At 39.2% G+C, this 14,387-nt stretch overlaps 12 non-coding genes across 12 annotated transcripts; 4 read left to right on the top strand and 8 right to left on the bottom strand.

Annotated features, from left to right (window-relative positions):
• Window positions 1–1,391: 1,391 nt before the first annotated feature.
• Window positions 1,392–1,473, top strand: trnas-cga (transfer RNA serine (anticodon CGA)). Its single transcript has one exon. It is a non-coding gene; the product is annotated as a tRNA-Ser (tRNA).
• A 237-nt stretch (window positions 1,474–1,710) lies between these two features.
• trnas-cga (transfer RNA serine (anticodon CGA)) lies at window positions 1,711–1,792 on the top strand. Its single transcript has one exon. It is a non-coding gene; the product is annotated as a tRNA-Ser (tRNA).
• Window positions 1,793–3,081: 1,289 nt separating this feature from the next.
• Window positions 3,082–3,163, top strand: trnas-cga (transfer RNA serine (anticodon CGA)). The gene has a single exon. It is a non-coding gene; the product is annotated as a tRNA-Ser (tRNA).
• A 1,279-nt stretch (window positions 3,164–4,442) lies between these two features.
• On the bottom strand, window positions 4,443–4,524 carry trnas-cga (transfer RNA serine (anticodon CGA)). Its single transcript has one exon. It is a non-coding gene; the product is annotated as a tRNA-Ser (tRNA).
• Window positions 4,525–5,325: 801 nt separating this feature from the next.
• trnas-cga (transfer RNA serine (anticodon CGA)) lies at window positions 5,326–5,407 on the bottom strand. Its single transcript has one exon. It is a non-coding gene; the product is annotated as a tRNA-Ser (tRNA).
• A 1,173-nt stretch (window positions 5,408–6,580) lies between these two features.
• Window positions 6,581–6,662, bottom strand: trnas-uga (transfer RNA serine (anticodon UGA)). The gene has a single exon. It is a non-coding gene; the product is annotated as a tRNA-Ser (tRNA).
• A 1,215-nt stretch (window positions 6,663–7,877) lies between these two features.
• trnas-cga (transfer RNA serine (anticodon CGA)) lies at window positions 7,878–7,959 on the bottom strand. The gene has a single exon. It is a non-coding gene; the product is annotated as a tRNA-Ser (tRNA).
• Window positions 7,960–8,729: 770 nt separating this feature from the next.
• Window positions 8,730–8,811, bottom strand: trnas-cga (transfer RNA serine (anticodon CGA)). Its single transcript has one exon. It is a non-coding gene; the product is annotated as a tRNA-Ser (tRNA).
• Window positions 8,812–10,006: 1,195 nt separating this feature from the next.
• Window positions 10,007–10,088, bottom strand: trnas-cga (transfer RNA serine (anticodon CGA)). The gene has a single exon. It is a non-coding gene; the product is annotated as a tRNA-Ser (tRNA).
• A 582-nt stretch (window positions 10,089–10,670) lies between these two features.
• On the bottom strand, window positions 10,671–10,752 carry trnal-caa (transfer RNA leucine (anticodon CAA)). Its single transcript has one exon. It is a non-coding gene; the product is annotated as a tRNA-Ser (tRNA).
• Window positions 10,753–12,494: 1,742 nt separating this feature from the next.
• On the top strand, window positions 12,495–12,576 carry trnas-cga (transfer RNA serine (anticodon CGA)). Its single transcript has one exon. It is a non-coding gene; the product is annotated as a tRNA-Ser (tRNA).
• A 1,603-nt stretch (window positions 12,577–14,179) lies between these two features.
• Window positions 14,180–14,261, bottom strand: trnas-cga (transfer RNA serine (anticodon CGA)). The gene has a single exon. It is a non-coding gene; the product is annotated as a tRNA-Ser (tRNA).
• Window positions 14,262–14,387: the final 126 nt, after the last annotated feature.

The raw sequence follows: 14,387 nt of genomic DNA, 5'->3' as shown, positions 1-14,387 counted from the left end.
GTGCCGTGGTGTTTCAATGGTATAGTGAGAATCACCCATTTGGGGTAATACAATATGTTTGTGTGGTTTATGGTTAAAAAAAATACATTATTTTCTACATACCATAAATTGTTGCTCCTCTATGTCCTGCCTCCCTGAAATATGTTGATTTTGTACAAAGCTCATCGTTCTGAAAAGCGCCGTGTTCTCCAATTGTACATTGTGATTGGCCTGAATACCTCTGACATCAGCCGGAAATGTGGCACTTCTTATCATGTTTAAAAGATTAGCTCCCAATGCAATGCTGACATGAGTTAATATCGTCTTTAACTACATTATCAATATGAGCCAAATCTGACCCAGAAAATGCAGATGACCAAGCTGATCGATCAACTTTACCAGCGCGGCTTGAGCAGGAAGTAACAAATTGGTAAGGTTCGAATCCTGCTCACAGTGTGCTATTGTTATAAGATTGTTACATCACAGTGATGTGGAAACAGATAAACTACTGAAGTAGAGGTGATAAGAGAAGTCCATATGATCCTTGTAGTTCTTGAATCTCATGATGTTGTTCTGTAGGACTGGCACATGCAAGTAAACAGGGCAGGCTCGCTTTCTCTGCATAAAAAGCACAATTAATTAACCGATTTTAATGATCTACAATCTGTGCAGAAACAATAATCTCCAGTTACTTAAAGGGATAGTTAAAAAAATGAACATTTTGTGATATTTACCCCCCACCCCAGTTGTGCCAAAGTTAAATTTCTTTGGAAGTTATTTTGAGCATTTTGTGACCATTGACTTCTACGTAATTTTTCCTATTGAAGTATGTGTCTTTTGTGTTGGGATTAGGACAACAAAGAAATTTATATGGTGGCAGATACGCCCCTTACAAAAATTAAGAAGTTAGAAAGGAAGATCAGCTCCTATGTGAGGAAAGTGTCTGTATGCCCTGTGGAGATCGGCTGCAGGGGCTTTGTAGCAACGTCCACCGTCAAGTTGCTGAAGGAGTTGGGTATTATTTGGCAAACTCTTCGCCAGACAATTAAACAAGCCTCAGACAGAGCAGAATATTGTAGCCGGTGGCTCTGGTAAAAAGGAGAGACCTCAGCTGGGCCCGAAAGGATAGGAACCCACACCAAGGTCTGATCAACCTGTGGTGGGCCTGCCTTAGCAGAGGGTGTATTGTGTTTAAAAGGCCGAAACACCTGAGGAGGCAAAGGTACACAACTGAAGATGGGTTCCTATCTAATGTTTAGATGACCTTGAATATCTGCAGGTGAATATATATATCCAACTATATATCCAATTTAGGACTTTTCGATCATGTCCTATGTTTTTAAAATTTTAAATACAGGTTTTGTGAGATGAACCATCAATCATGTTCTCTTGAAACATGTGTCTTCACATCGGCTGTGATGGCCGAGAGGTTAAGGCGTTGGACTCGAAATCCAATGGGGTTTCCCCGCGCAGGTTCGAATCCTGCTCACAGCGTGCTGTAATTATAAGATTGTAACATGTTGAACATTTGTAACTTGGTCCCACAGATCACAGTGATGTGGATGCAGTCTACTGAAGTAGAGGTGATGAAGTCCATATGATTCTTGTTGAATCTCATGCTATTCTGTGTAGAACTGATACTCCACAATGCTGAAATTTAGAACCTTTTATAATCACAGCAGTGAGACGAACCATCAACCACCCTCTCTTGAATCATAGGGTGTCACATCAGCTGTGATGGCCGAGAGGTTAAGGCGTTGGACTCGAAATCCAATGGGGTTTCCCCGCGCAGGTTCGAATCCTGCTCACAGCGTGCCTTGTCATCGACTATGATGGCGGAGAGGTTAAGAAGTTGGGCCCAAAAGTCAATGGGGTTTCTTTGTGCAGGTTTGAATCCTGCTTACAGCGTGCTATCATTATAAGATTTTTACATCACAGTCATGTGGAAACAGACAAACTACTACAAACTAATTAGAGGTGATAACAGAAGTCAATGGCTTCATTCCAAGGAAAGAAGTCATCAAGGCATGTCCAAATCCAATGTTTGCTTTACTTCCTGACTCCTGGGATACCCTTATTGTCTTGTCCCACAATTCCATTTGTGTGTGTACACAGGGAATGTGATTGGTTGAGCCTGTTCAAGTTTGAACAAATATAAATAGTGGCCAAGAAAGTGCCTGAATCTCAAATTTAGTGTAAATAAAGTTATAATTTCACTTTGTACACCTTTTGATTGCATTTCTAGCAAGAAATTAGTATTGTAGTTTTGAAATATGTGATAAGTTAACACAAAGGCGTTTTCTGTTTATATTTCATACAGAATTCCATTACACTGCCTATGAAGGCTGTCTGAATGTGTTTCCGGCGGCTGCCTTCATGCCGCCACATTCATTGCCTCATAAGATAGCGGGGCAACAAGTCATCTGCCTTGGGTTTCGGATGCAGCTCATATGATCCTTGTTGCACTTAAATTCGGCTCCTATATAACTCAGTGGGTAGAGCATTGCGTTAGCAACGGATATGGTTATAGGTTTGAACCCAGGGAGCGCACATACAAATACAAATGTGTAGCTTGCAATGCACTGTAATTTGCTTTGGATATATCTGCCACATGCAGTAATGTAATGTAAATGAATCTCATGATGTTGTTCTGCAGGACTGTCACATGCAAGTAAACAGGTCAGGCTTGCTATTTCTGCATAAAAAAGCACAATAAGATTTATTTCTCAACCGATTTCAATGATCTACAATCTGCGCGGAGTACAAAAACTTTATATCTCCAGTTTCTTAAATGGATAGATCAGCTCAGAGTTAAAATTGTGTGTTATTTACCCACAAGGTAAATAACAAGTAATGTTTTTAAGGCATGGTTGTTAAAACTAGTTATATTTCCTAATTAAACTAAGGCCTAGACCTGGCTTAAACTAATCCCTGTCCGGGAAACCACCCCTAAATCTCCAGTTACTTAAAGAAAACATGCCATGAATATTTCACTTTTCCATGTTTAAGTACTATAATTGGGTCCCCAGTGCTTCTATCATCCTAGAAAATGTAAAAAAGGTCAACCCAGTAACTTGCATGTGTTTCAGATTTATTACGTCAGCTGTGATGGCCGAGAGGTTAAGGCGTTGGACTCGAAATCCAATGGGGTTTTCCCACGCAGGTTCGAATCCTGCTCACAGCGTGTTATCATTATAAGATTGATACATGGTGGACATCTGATGTTTGTAGTTTAGTCCCACAGATCACAGTGATGTTGAAACAGAAATAGAGGTGATAACAGAAGTAAAGCTGGTAGTGAAGATACTCTCAGACCAATCAAAGCTCTGTGTTTTCACCTCATGTTTTAGTAACTCACTTGGAACCCCAACCAAAATGGTACTAAACCAGTTTTGGGTACTATGGATTTTACCCAGTGGAAAACCCCCCAGAAGTAAGCTGACCCAACCAAACCCATTGGATACTATGCAATGGAAAAGCGCCATTAAATATCTAGTGGTTTTTGACACATCTGCTGTGATGGCCGAGAGGTTAAGGCGTTGGACTCGAAATCCAATGTCCCTTTAAATGCAAATGAGCTGAAGAATTGCAAACACTGATCACAACCATGGTGGTTTGTTGAAATTGAATTGTGCTGTCAATTATTTTCTCTCTCTTTATCTATGCACTAAATGGCTGTGGCGTGGTTGGATAGTGCAGATTAAGGGGTGGTATTGTTATAATAAGATACCCATATGACATCACATAGGGGGGCATATTTCAATGAGCTATATTTTCACATGCTTGCAGAGAATGGTTTACCAAAACTAAGTTACTGGGTTGATCTTTTTCACAATTTTTTGTTTGATAGAAGCACTGGGAACCCAATTATAACACTTAAACATGGAAAAGTCAGATTTTCATAGTATGTCCTCTTTAAGTAACTGAAGATATAAAGTTTTTGTAATCACAGATTGTAGATTAAAATTGTTTGAGAACTTTATTGTGCTTTTTATGCAGAGAAAGCAAGACTGCCCTGTTCACTTGTATGCGCCAGTCCTGCAGAACAACATCATGAGATTCAAGTGCATCAAGGATCATGTAAGCCGTTTCTCAATGTCAAGGAAGGATCCTCGGAAGCTAGAATTTATCCCATATACAGGAAAGGATGCAAATTTGTATCCTTTGCGCTCTTCACGCGCTGAAATCATCCACAATCCTATGCGCGCAGCACCGAAAGCACACCTTTCAATCACGCAATGACGTAATGACGTGCACTTGCTAGCCTGTTCCATTTAACGTGTTCTCCGAATGCTTAAAAGGAGCCTCGCCTAGCCTCTGAAGGAAGTGACTTGTAAGGACTAGTCCTGCTAAGGAAGTATCCTTGACATTAAGAAACGGCTATGGACTTCTGTTATCACCTCTACTTCAGTAGTTTAACTGTTTCCACATCACTGTGATGTAATAATCTTATAATGATGGGACGCTGTGAGCAGGATTCGAACCTGCGCGGGGAAACCCCATTGGATTTCGAGTCCAACGCCTTAACCTCTCGGCCATCACAGCTGATGTGACAATCTGTGCTTCAAGAGCACAGGTGGGTAGTAACGGATTACATTTATTTCATTACATTTACTTGAGTAAATATTTTGGGTAACTAGTACTTTAAGAGTAAATTTAAGGATGGGTACTTTTTACTGTTACTCAAGCACATTTCTGGTGAAATTTTTTTCGCTACAGTCGGTGGAGAGGCTGCGTGTGTTGCGATAGGTTGCGATCACCTTTAGCGCACGTAGATAAAAGGAGCAGAGGAACGCGTGTGCGTTGTGTGAGCTTTCGGAGGCAGATCACACGTGGCCTCAAGTGTGCACCAAAAGGAACTGACATCTCAGCGTAGAGAAATTTAAGCTCCAACACGTAGCGGTAAGTGTCACAGTACTGTCTATTTGAACACTATTAATGGTAATTTGGTAACTATGGGCTACAGTACAACATTATGAGATTCAAGTGCATCAAGGAACATATGGACTTCTGTTATCAACTCTACCTTCAGTAGTTTATCTGTTTCTACATCACTGTGATCAGATGTTCAGCATGGAAAAGTCAGCTTTACACATTATGGCCTCTTTAAGTAACTGGAGATATAAAGTTTTTGTAATCCACACAGATTGTAGATTAAAATAGTTTGAGAACTTTATTGTGCTTTTTATGCAGAGAAAGCAAGATTGCCCTGTTCACTTGTATGTGCCAGTCCTGCAGAACAACATCATGTGCATCAAGGATCATATGGACTTCTGTTATCACCTCTACTTCAGTAGTTTATCTGTTTCCACATCAGTGTGATGTAATAATCTTATAATGATGGCACGCTGTGAGCAGGATTCGAACCTGCGCAGGGAAACCCCATTGGATTTCGAGTCCAACGCCTTAACCTCTCGGCCATCACAGCTGATGTGGCAATTGGTGCTTCAAGAGCACAGGTGGGTAGTAACGAATTACATTTATTTCATTACATTTACTTGAGTTAATATTTTGGGTAACTAGTACTTTAAGAGTAAATTTAAGGATGGGTACTTTTTACTGTTACTCAAGCACATTTCTGGTGACATTTTTTTCGCTACAGTCGGTGGAGAGGCTGCGTGCGTTGCGATAGGTTGCGATCACCTTTAGCGCACGTAGATAAAAGGAGCAGAGGAACGCGTGTGCGTTGTGTGAGCTTTCGGAGGCAGATCACTTGTGGCCTCAAGTTTGCTCTATGTTTTCACTCCAAGAGATCAAAAAGAAAAGTTTCATAATGTGTGCACCAAAAGGAACTGACATCTCAGCGTAGAGAAATTTAAGCTGCAACACGTAGCGGTAAGTGTCACACTACTGCCTATTTGAACACTATTATGGCGCTTTTCCATTGCATAGTACCCCACGGTTTAGTTTAGTTTGGGTCGGGTCAGCTCACCTCACTTTGGCTTGGTTAGCTTTTCCATTGAGTTTAGTATCACTTCGCAGTGGGAGGGATTATAGGCGTGTTGTTATATTTGCGCTGCCTGCTGTGACATCATACAAGTGAGAGCGTCGTTGTACATTCCCATTCATTTATTCATTAAATTTACTAAAGTACATTTCTGGTGAAAATTTTTCACTTTTACTTCATTACAGTCGGTGGCGTTACTACGCTACTGTCAAATGGTAATAACTAATGAATATATATATATATATATATATATTTAAAAAAAGTTTATATGGCTTGTTCGAAAGTCTCGTGAGACGTTGGAGATGCTGCGTGCGTTGTGTGAGCTTTCGGAGGCAGATCATGTGTGCCCTCAAGTTCGCTCTATGTTTTCAATCCAAGAGGTCAAAAAGAAAAGTTTCATTATGCAATGGGTGATGTGTGCAATTTAAGCTCCAACACGTAGCGGTAAGTGTCACAGTACTGTCTATTTGAACACTATTAATGAAAATTTGGTAACTATGGGCTATAGAACAACATCATGAGATTCAAGTGCATCAAGGGATAATATGGACTTCTGTTATCACCTCTACCTTCAGTATTTGTGTTTCTACATCCCTGTGATCTGTGAGACCAAACATCAGATGTCCACCATGTAACAATCTTATAATGATGCCACGCTGTGAGCAGGATTCGAACCTGCGAGGGGAAACCCCATTGGATTTCAAGTCCAACGCCTTAACCTCTCGGCCATCACAGCTGACATGACAATCTGTGCTTCAAGAGCAAAGGTGGGTAGTGATGAATTACATTTACTTCGTTACATTTACTTGAGTTAATATTTTGGGTAACTAGTACTTTTACAGTAAATTTACTAAAGTACATTTCTGGTGAAAATGTTTCACTTTTACCTCATTACAGTCAGTGGCTTTACTCTACTGTCAAATGGTAATAATTAATGAATATATATATATATATATATATATATATATATATATATATGAAGAGTTTCGTTGCAAAACAAGAAAAATCCATTTTTTTACATTTTTGTCAAAACATGTTTATTATTATGTTATCATGATATTATTTTGTTTTATGGTGCTACTTAGCTGTATTTTTTAAGTTATGAAGGTTTAAATCAAAACAAACCAACTGCAGTTGAATTGAAATTAATTGGAATGTACAACCAAAAAACGAGATTTCTGAACAATTAAAAAAACGGTGGTTATCTCGTTTTGCAACGAAACTCTTCATATATATATATGGCTTGTTCGAAAGTCTCGCGAGACGTTGGAGAGGCTGCAGGCGTTGCGACAGGTTGCGATCACCTTTAGCGCGCGTAGATAAAAGGAGCAGAGAAACGCGTCTGCGTTGGGTGAGCTTTCGGAGGCAGATCACTCGTGGCCTCAAGTTCGCTCTATGTTTTCACTCCAAGAGGTCAAAAAGAAAATTTCATAATGCGATGCGTGCTGTGTGCACCAAAAGGGACTGACATCTCAGCGTAGAGAAATTTAAGCTCCAACACGTAGCGGTAAGTGTCACAGTACTGCCTATTTGAACACTATTAATGGTAATTTGGTAACTATGGGCTACAGTACAACATTATGAGATTCAAGTGCATCAAGGATCATATGGACTTCTGTTATCACCTCTACCTTCAGTAGTTTATCTGTTTCTACATCACTGTGATCAGATGTTCACCATGGAAAAGTCAGCTTTACACGGTATGACCTCTTTAAGTAACTGGAGATATAAAGTTTTTGTAATACACACAAATTGTAGATTGAAAATGTTTGAGAACTTTATTTTATGCAGAGAAAGCAAGACTGCCCTGTTCACTTGTATGTGCCAGCCCCACAGAACAACATCATGAGATTCAAGTGCATCAAGGATCATGGACTTCTGTTATCACCTCTACTTCAGAATTTTAACTGTTTCCACATCACTGTGATGTAATAATCTTATAATGATGGCACGCTGTGAGCAGGATTCGAACCTGCGAGGGGAAACCCCATTGGATTTCGAGTCCAACGCCTTAACCTCTCGGCCATCACAGCTGACGTGACAAGCTGTGCTTCAAGAGCATAGGTGGGTAGTGACGAATTACATTTACTTCGTTACATTTACTTGAGTTAATATTTTGGGTAACTAGTACATTTACAGTAAATTTACTAAAGTACATTTCTGGTGAAATTTTTTTACTTCATTACAGTCGGTCGCGTTACTACGCTACTGTCAAATGGTAATAATTAATGAATATATATATATATATATATATATATATATATATATATATATATATATATATATATATATATTTTTTTTTTTTTTTTTTTAAGTTTATATGGTAAGTTCGAAAGTATCGCGAGACGTTGGAGAGGCTGCGTGCGTTGCGATAGGTGGCTACGCATCACCTTTAGCGCGCGTAGATGAGAGGAGCAGGGGAAAGCGTGTGCGTTGTGTGAGCTTTCGGAGGCAGATCATGTGTGCCCTCAAGTTCGCTCTATGTTTTCAATCCAAGAGGTCAAAAAGAAAAGTTTCATTATGCGATGCGTGCTGTGTGCACCAAAAGGAACTGACATCTCAGCGTACAGAAATTTAAGCTCCAACACGTAGCGGTAAGTGTCACAGTACTGTCTATTTGAACACTATTAATGATAATTTGGTAACTATGGGCTATAGAACAACATCATGAGATTCAAGTGCATCAAGGATAATATGGACTTCTGTTGTCACCTCTACCTTCAGTATTTCTGGTTCTACATCCCTGTGATCTGTGGGACCAAACATCAGATGTTCACCATGTAACAATTTCATAATGACGGCACGCTGTGAGCAGGAGTCGAACCTGCGAGGGGAAACCCCATTGGATTTCGAGTCCAACGCCTTAACCTCTCGGCCATCACAGCTGATGTAGCAACCCGTGATTCAAAAAAGAATGATTGATGGTTCATCTTATTGATGTGATCACAAAGAAAAGGGATTTTAATGAAACTTTTCTCTCTAGTCGTAGACTCATTACTGATCACTTATATATAAAATGTTATTTTACTTCTTATTTATCTTATACAATTAAAGATGTAAAATAGATTTAGTCCAATTAGACATCTAGTAGTTTTACATGAATAACAGGCACAATTTTAGTGGAGATTTTAAAGGTTCACCCAAAAAGAAATATTCTGCCATCATTTACTCACCATCAAGTTGTTCAAAACCTGTATAAATGTCTTTGTTGTCCTAACCCCAACACAAAAGAAACATATTTTAACAGGAAAAAATAACGTGGAAGTCAATGGTGGTCCAAAACTGTTTGGTCACAAATATTGCTCAAAATATCTTCCAAAGAAATTTAAGTTTGGGACAACTTGGGGAAGTAAATAACACAAAATGTTAATTTGAAATAAACTATCATTTAAAGGGGACATTTTAAAGCTTTTTTCAAATCTTTGGTGTCCCCAGAGTACATATTTCAAGTTTTAGCTTAAAATACCATATAGATTATCTATTTTAACATTAAAATTGCCATTTTGTAGGTGTGAGCAAAAATATGCCATTTTGGGTGTGCCCCTTTAAATGCAAATGAGCTGACGAAATTCAAACACTGATCACAATCATGGTGGTTTGTTGAAATTGAAACTCAATTGTGCTGTCAATACTTTTCTCTCTCTTTCTCTCTACACTGAATGGCAGTGCCGTGGTTGGATAATGCAGATTAAGGGGCGGTATTGTTATAATAAGATCCCCTTATGACATCACAAGGGGAGCCATATTTTAATTCATGCTTGTAGAGAATGGTTTACCAAAACTAAGTTACTGGGTTGATCTTTTTCACATTTTCTAGGTTGATAGAAGCACTGGGGACCCAATTATAGCACTTAAACATGGAAAAAGACAAGATTTTAATGATATGTCCTCAGCAATGTAAACCTTATTATGCTTCTTATGCAGAGAAAGCAAGTATGCCCTGTTCACTTGTATGCAGTCCTACAGAACAACATCAGATTCAAGGGCGACAAGGATCATATGGACTTCTGTTATTACCTCTACTTCAGTAGTTTAACTGTTTCGACATCATTGTGATGTAATAATCTTATAATGATGGCACGCTGTGAGCAGGATTCGAACCTGCGCGGGGAAACCCCATTGGATTTCGAGTCCAACGCCTTAACCTCTCGGCCATCACAGCTGACGTGACAATCTTTGCTTCAAGAGCACAGGTGGTTAGTAACAAATTACATTTACTTCATTACATTTACTTGAGTAAATATTTTGGGTAACTAGTACTTTAAGAGTAAATTTAAGGATGTGTACTTTTTACTGTTACTCAAGCACATTTCTGGTGAAATTTTTTTCGCTACAGTCGGTGGAGAGGCTGCGTGTGTTGCGATAGGTTGCGATCACCTTTAGCGCGCGTAGATAAAAGGAGCAGAGGAACGCGTGTGCGTTGTGTGAGCTTTCGGAGGCAGATCACTCGTGGCCTCAAGTTCGCTTTATGTTTTCACTTCAAGTGGTGAAAAAGAAAAGTTTCATAATGTGTGCACCAAAAGGAACTGACATCTCAGCATACAGAAATTTAAGCTCCAACACGTAGCGGTAAGTGTCACAGTACTGCCTATTTGAACACTATTAATGATCATTTGGTAACTATGGGCTATAGAACAACATCATGAGATTCAAGTGCATCAAGGGATAATATGGAATTCTGTTATCACCTCTACCTTCAGTATTTCAATTTCTACATCACTGTAACAATCTTATAATGATAGTACGCTGTGAACAGGATTCGAACCTGCGAGGGGAAACCCCATTGGATTTCGAGTCCAACGCCTTAACCTCTCGGCCATCACAGCTGATGTAACAACCCATGATTCAAAAAAGAATGATTGAAACTTTTTATTTTTCTCTCTAGTCGTAGACTCATTACTGATCACAGAGAAAGCAAGTCTGCCCTGTTCACTTGTATGCAGTCCTACAGAACAACATCAGATTCAAGAGCGACTAGGATCATATGGACTTCTGTTATCACCTCTAGTTTGTCTGTTTCCGCAGGTTCGCAGGTTCGAATCCTGCTCACAGCGTGCCATCATTATAAGATTGTTACATGGTGAATGTTGATGTTGGTCCCACAGACCACAGTGACCACAGACCTCTGCTCCTTTCATCTACGGACGCTAAAGATAATGCGTAGCCACCTTTCACAACGCACGCAGTCTTTCCAATGTCTCGCGAGACTTTTTCGAACAAGCCATATTAACGTTTTTCAAATATATATAGTCAAAATATTCATTAATTATTACAATTTGACAGTATTCTAGTAATGCCACCAACTGTAGCAAAAAAATTTCAGTACCCATCCTTAAATTTACTCTTAATGTACTAGTTACCCAAAATATTTACTCAAGTAAATGTAATGAAGTAAATGTAATTTGTTACTACCCACCTTTGCTCTTGAAGCACAGGTTGTCACGTTGACGTAGAGGTTGTCACGTAGAGGTTAAGGCGTTGGACTCGAAATCCAATGGGGTTTCCCTGCGCAGGTTCGAATCCTGCTCACAGCGTGCAATCATTATAAGACTGTTCCATCACAGTGATGTGGAAACAGATAAACTACTAAGTCCATATAATCCATGATGCACTTGAATTTCATGATGTTGTTCTGCAGGACTGGCACATACAAGTGAACAGGGCAGTCTTGCTTTCTCTGCATAAAAAGCACAATTAAGTTCTCAAACAATTTTAATCTACAATCTGTGTGGATAACAAAAGCGTTATATCTTCAGTTACTTAAAGAGGACATACTATGACAATCTGACTTTTCCATGTTTAAGTGTTATAATTGGGTTCCAAGTGCTTCTATCAAACTAAAAATTGTTAAAAAGATCAACCTAGTAACTTAGTTTTGGTAAACCATTCTCTGCAAGCATGTGAAAATATAGCTCATTGAAATATGCCCCCCCATGTGATGTCATAAGGGGATCTTATTATAACAGTTCCTGCCCTTAATCTGCCCTAATCTAACCACGGCACAGCCATTTAGTGCATAGATAAAAAGAGAGAAAATAATTGCCAGCACAATTAAATTTGAAGAAACCACCATGGTTGTGATCAGTGTTTGCAATTCTTCAGCTCATTTGCATTTAAAGGGACACACCCAAAACGGCACATTTTTCATCTATATCTGTGTTCTTCATTGCGCGGCTTTCATTTGTGACTCGCATGGCAATAAATAATACAGTGATATGATCATGCAGGCATGTGCTTTTTCTGTCTTTTCTGCTCCGGACGCTAACTTTGTTAGAAAACTGGTAAATGATTTGCATTTGTATTTATTGCATTGCAACAGATTGACAGATTGATAATCAGACTATTTATGACTGGATGTAACTTTTGATACTTTGCGGTAAAGGCGGCTCTCCTATTGACCCTGAGCTACCAGTGTGGCTCTCATGAAAAAAAAGTGAAGATCACTGATCTATATCATTATTTGCATAAGATAAATAAGAAGTTAAATAACATTTTATACATAAGCGAAAAAGAAAAAGGTTCAATACAATCCCTTTCTTTGTGATCACATCAATGAGATGACGCGTCTGCTGTGATGGCCGAGGGGTTAAGGCGTTGGACTCGAAATCCAATGGGGTTTCCCCACGTAGGTTCGAATCCTGCTCACAGCGTGCAATCATTATAAGATTGTTACATCACAGTCACGTGGAAATGGATGAGCTACTGAAGTAAAGGTAATTGACCCCTTCACAGTTCACGTCACAGGCGGTTCCCGCTGCACATGTCGGGGTCTGAAAAGTCATTCCAGCAGGTTGAGTTTATTATTTGGTATCGTCAAACATGCCTACTTGCATCAAGGGCTGTGAAAATCGCACCAGGTCTGCCGTTAAGTTTTTTGGCAAGCAATTAAACGTGCAGACTGGGACAATGCAAATATCAAAGAGGTAAGTCATCGTTTTTCAGCTGTTAGATTAAACTAGAAAGCCTAAATGGTATGAACAGTTTGACCCCATGCCCCATGTTTACAAACCTTGAAGGGGTCTATATAATGCTATAAATGCTGCTTTACAAGACAGGAAGTCATCAAGGCACGTCTGAATCCAATGTTTTCTTTACTTTCTGACTCCTGAGATACCTTCATCGTCTTATCCCACAATTCCATTTGTGTGTGTACACGGGAATGTGATTGGTTGAGCCTGGTCGAGTTCAAACAAATATAATAGTGGCCAAAAAAGTGGCTGAATCTCAAATTTTGTCTAAATAAAGTTATAATTTCACTTTGTACACATTTTGATTGCATTTCTAGTGAGAAATTAGTATTGTAGTTTTGAAATATGGGATTAGTTTACACAAAGTTGTTCTCTGTTTATATTTCAAACAGAATTCCATTACGCTGCCTATGAAGGCTGTCCGAATGTGTTTCCTGGAGCTGGCTTCATGCCGCCGCAGTCATTGTCTCATGAGGCAGCGAGGCAACAAGTCATCTGCCTTGGGTTTTGGAAGCAGTCCATGTGATCCTTTGTCAGACTTGAATCTCATGATGTTGTTCTGAAGGACTGTCGCATGCAAGTGAACAAGGCGGGCTCACTTTTTCTGCATATAGGCTAAAGCACAATAAAGTTCACATTTCTCAACCGATTTCAATGATCTACAATCTGTGTGGATTACAAAAACGTTATATCTCCAGTTACTTAAAGGAATAGTTTACCTCAAAATTAAAAATTTTAGTTATTTACCCCCCATGTCCCAAAGTTAAATTTCTTTGGAAGATATTTTGAGCAATATTTATGACCAGTTTTGGACCAACATTGACTTCCAAAGTATTTTGTCTTATTAAAATATGTTTCTTTGTGTTGGGGTTAGGACATCAAAGATATTTATACAGGTTTGAATGACATATAAATCATTAAATGGTATTGTGTAATTTCCACAAAAATTGTGTGTGTTATTCAGGTTAAACCACTAGATGTCTAAGGGCGCTTTTCCATTGCATAGTATCCCATGGGTTTTATCAGGTCAGCTTACGTCTGAGGGATTTCCACTGAGTAAAGTACGTAGTACCCAAAACTGTTGTAGTACCACCTTGGTTGGGGTTCCAACCAAGCGAGTTGACTAAAAGGGAGGTGAAAACACTGCATGGTCTGAGAGTATTGTCACCACCAGCGTCACTTCTGTTATGACCTCTACTTCAGTAGTCTATATGTTTCCACATCACTGTGATCTGTGGGACCAAGCTACAAATGTTCACCATGTAACAATCTTATAATGACTACACGCTGTGAGCAGGATTCGAACCTGCGTGGGAAAACCCCATTGGATTTCGAGTCCAACGCCTTAACCTCTCGGCCATCACAGCTGATACCACAGCTCAGGAATCAAGAGATGATGATTGATAGTTCATCTCATTAATGTAATGAAGAAAGGGATTGTATTGAAACTTTTTCTTTGTCTCTCTAGTTGTAGACTCATTACTGCTTATATA

Source organism: Misgurnus anguillicaudatus, chromosome 16, assembly GCF_027580225.2.
Source record: "Misgurnus anguillicaudatus chromosome 16, ASM2758022v2, whole genome shotgun sequence".
In the NCBI taxonomy this organism is placed as follows: Eukaryota; Metazoa; Chordata; class Actinopteri; order Cypriniformes; family Cobitidae; genus Misgurnus; species Misgurnus anguillicaudatus.
Note: the sequence above shows the minus strand (reverse complement) of the source record. Positions and strands in the feature narration are given on the sequence as shown.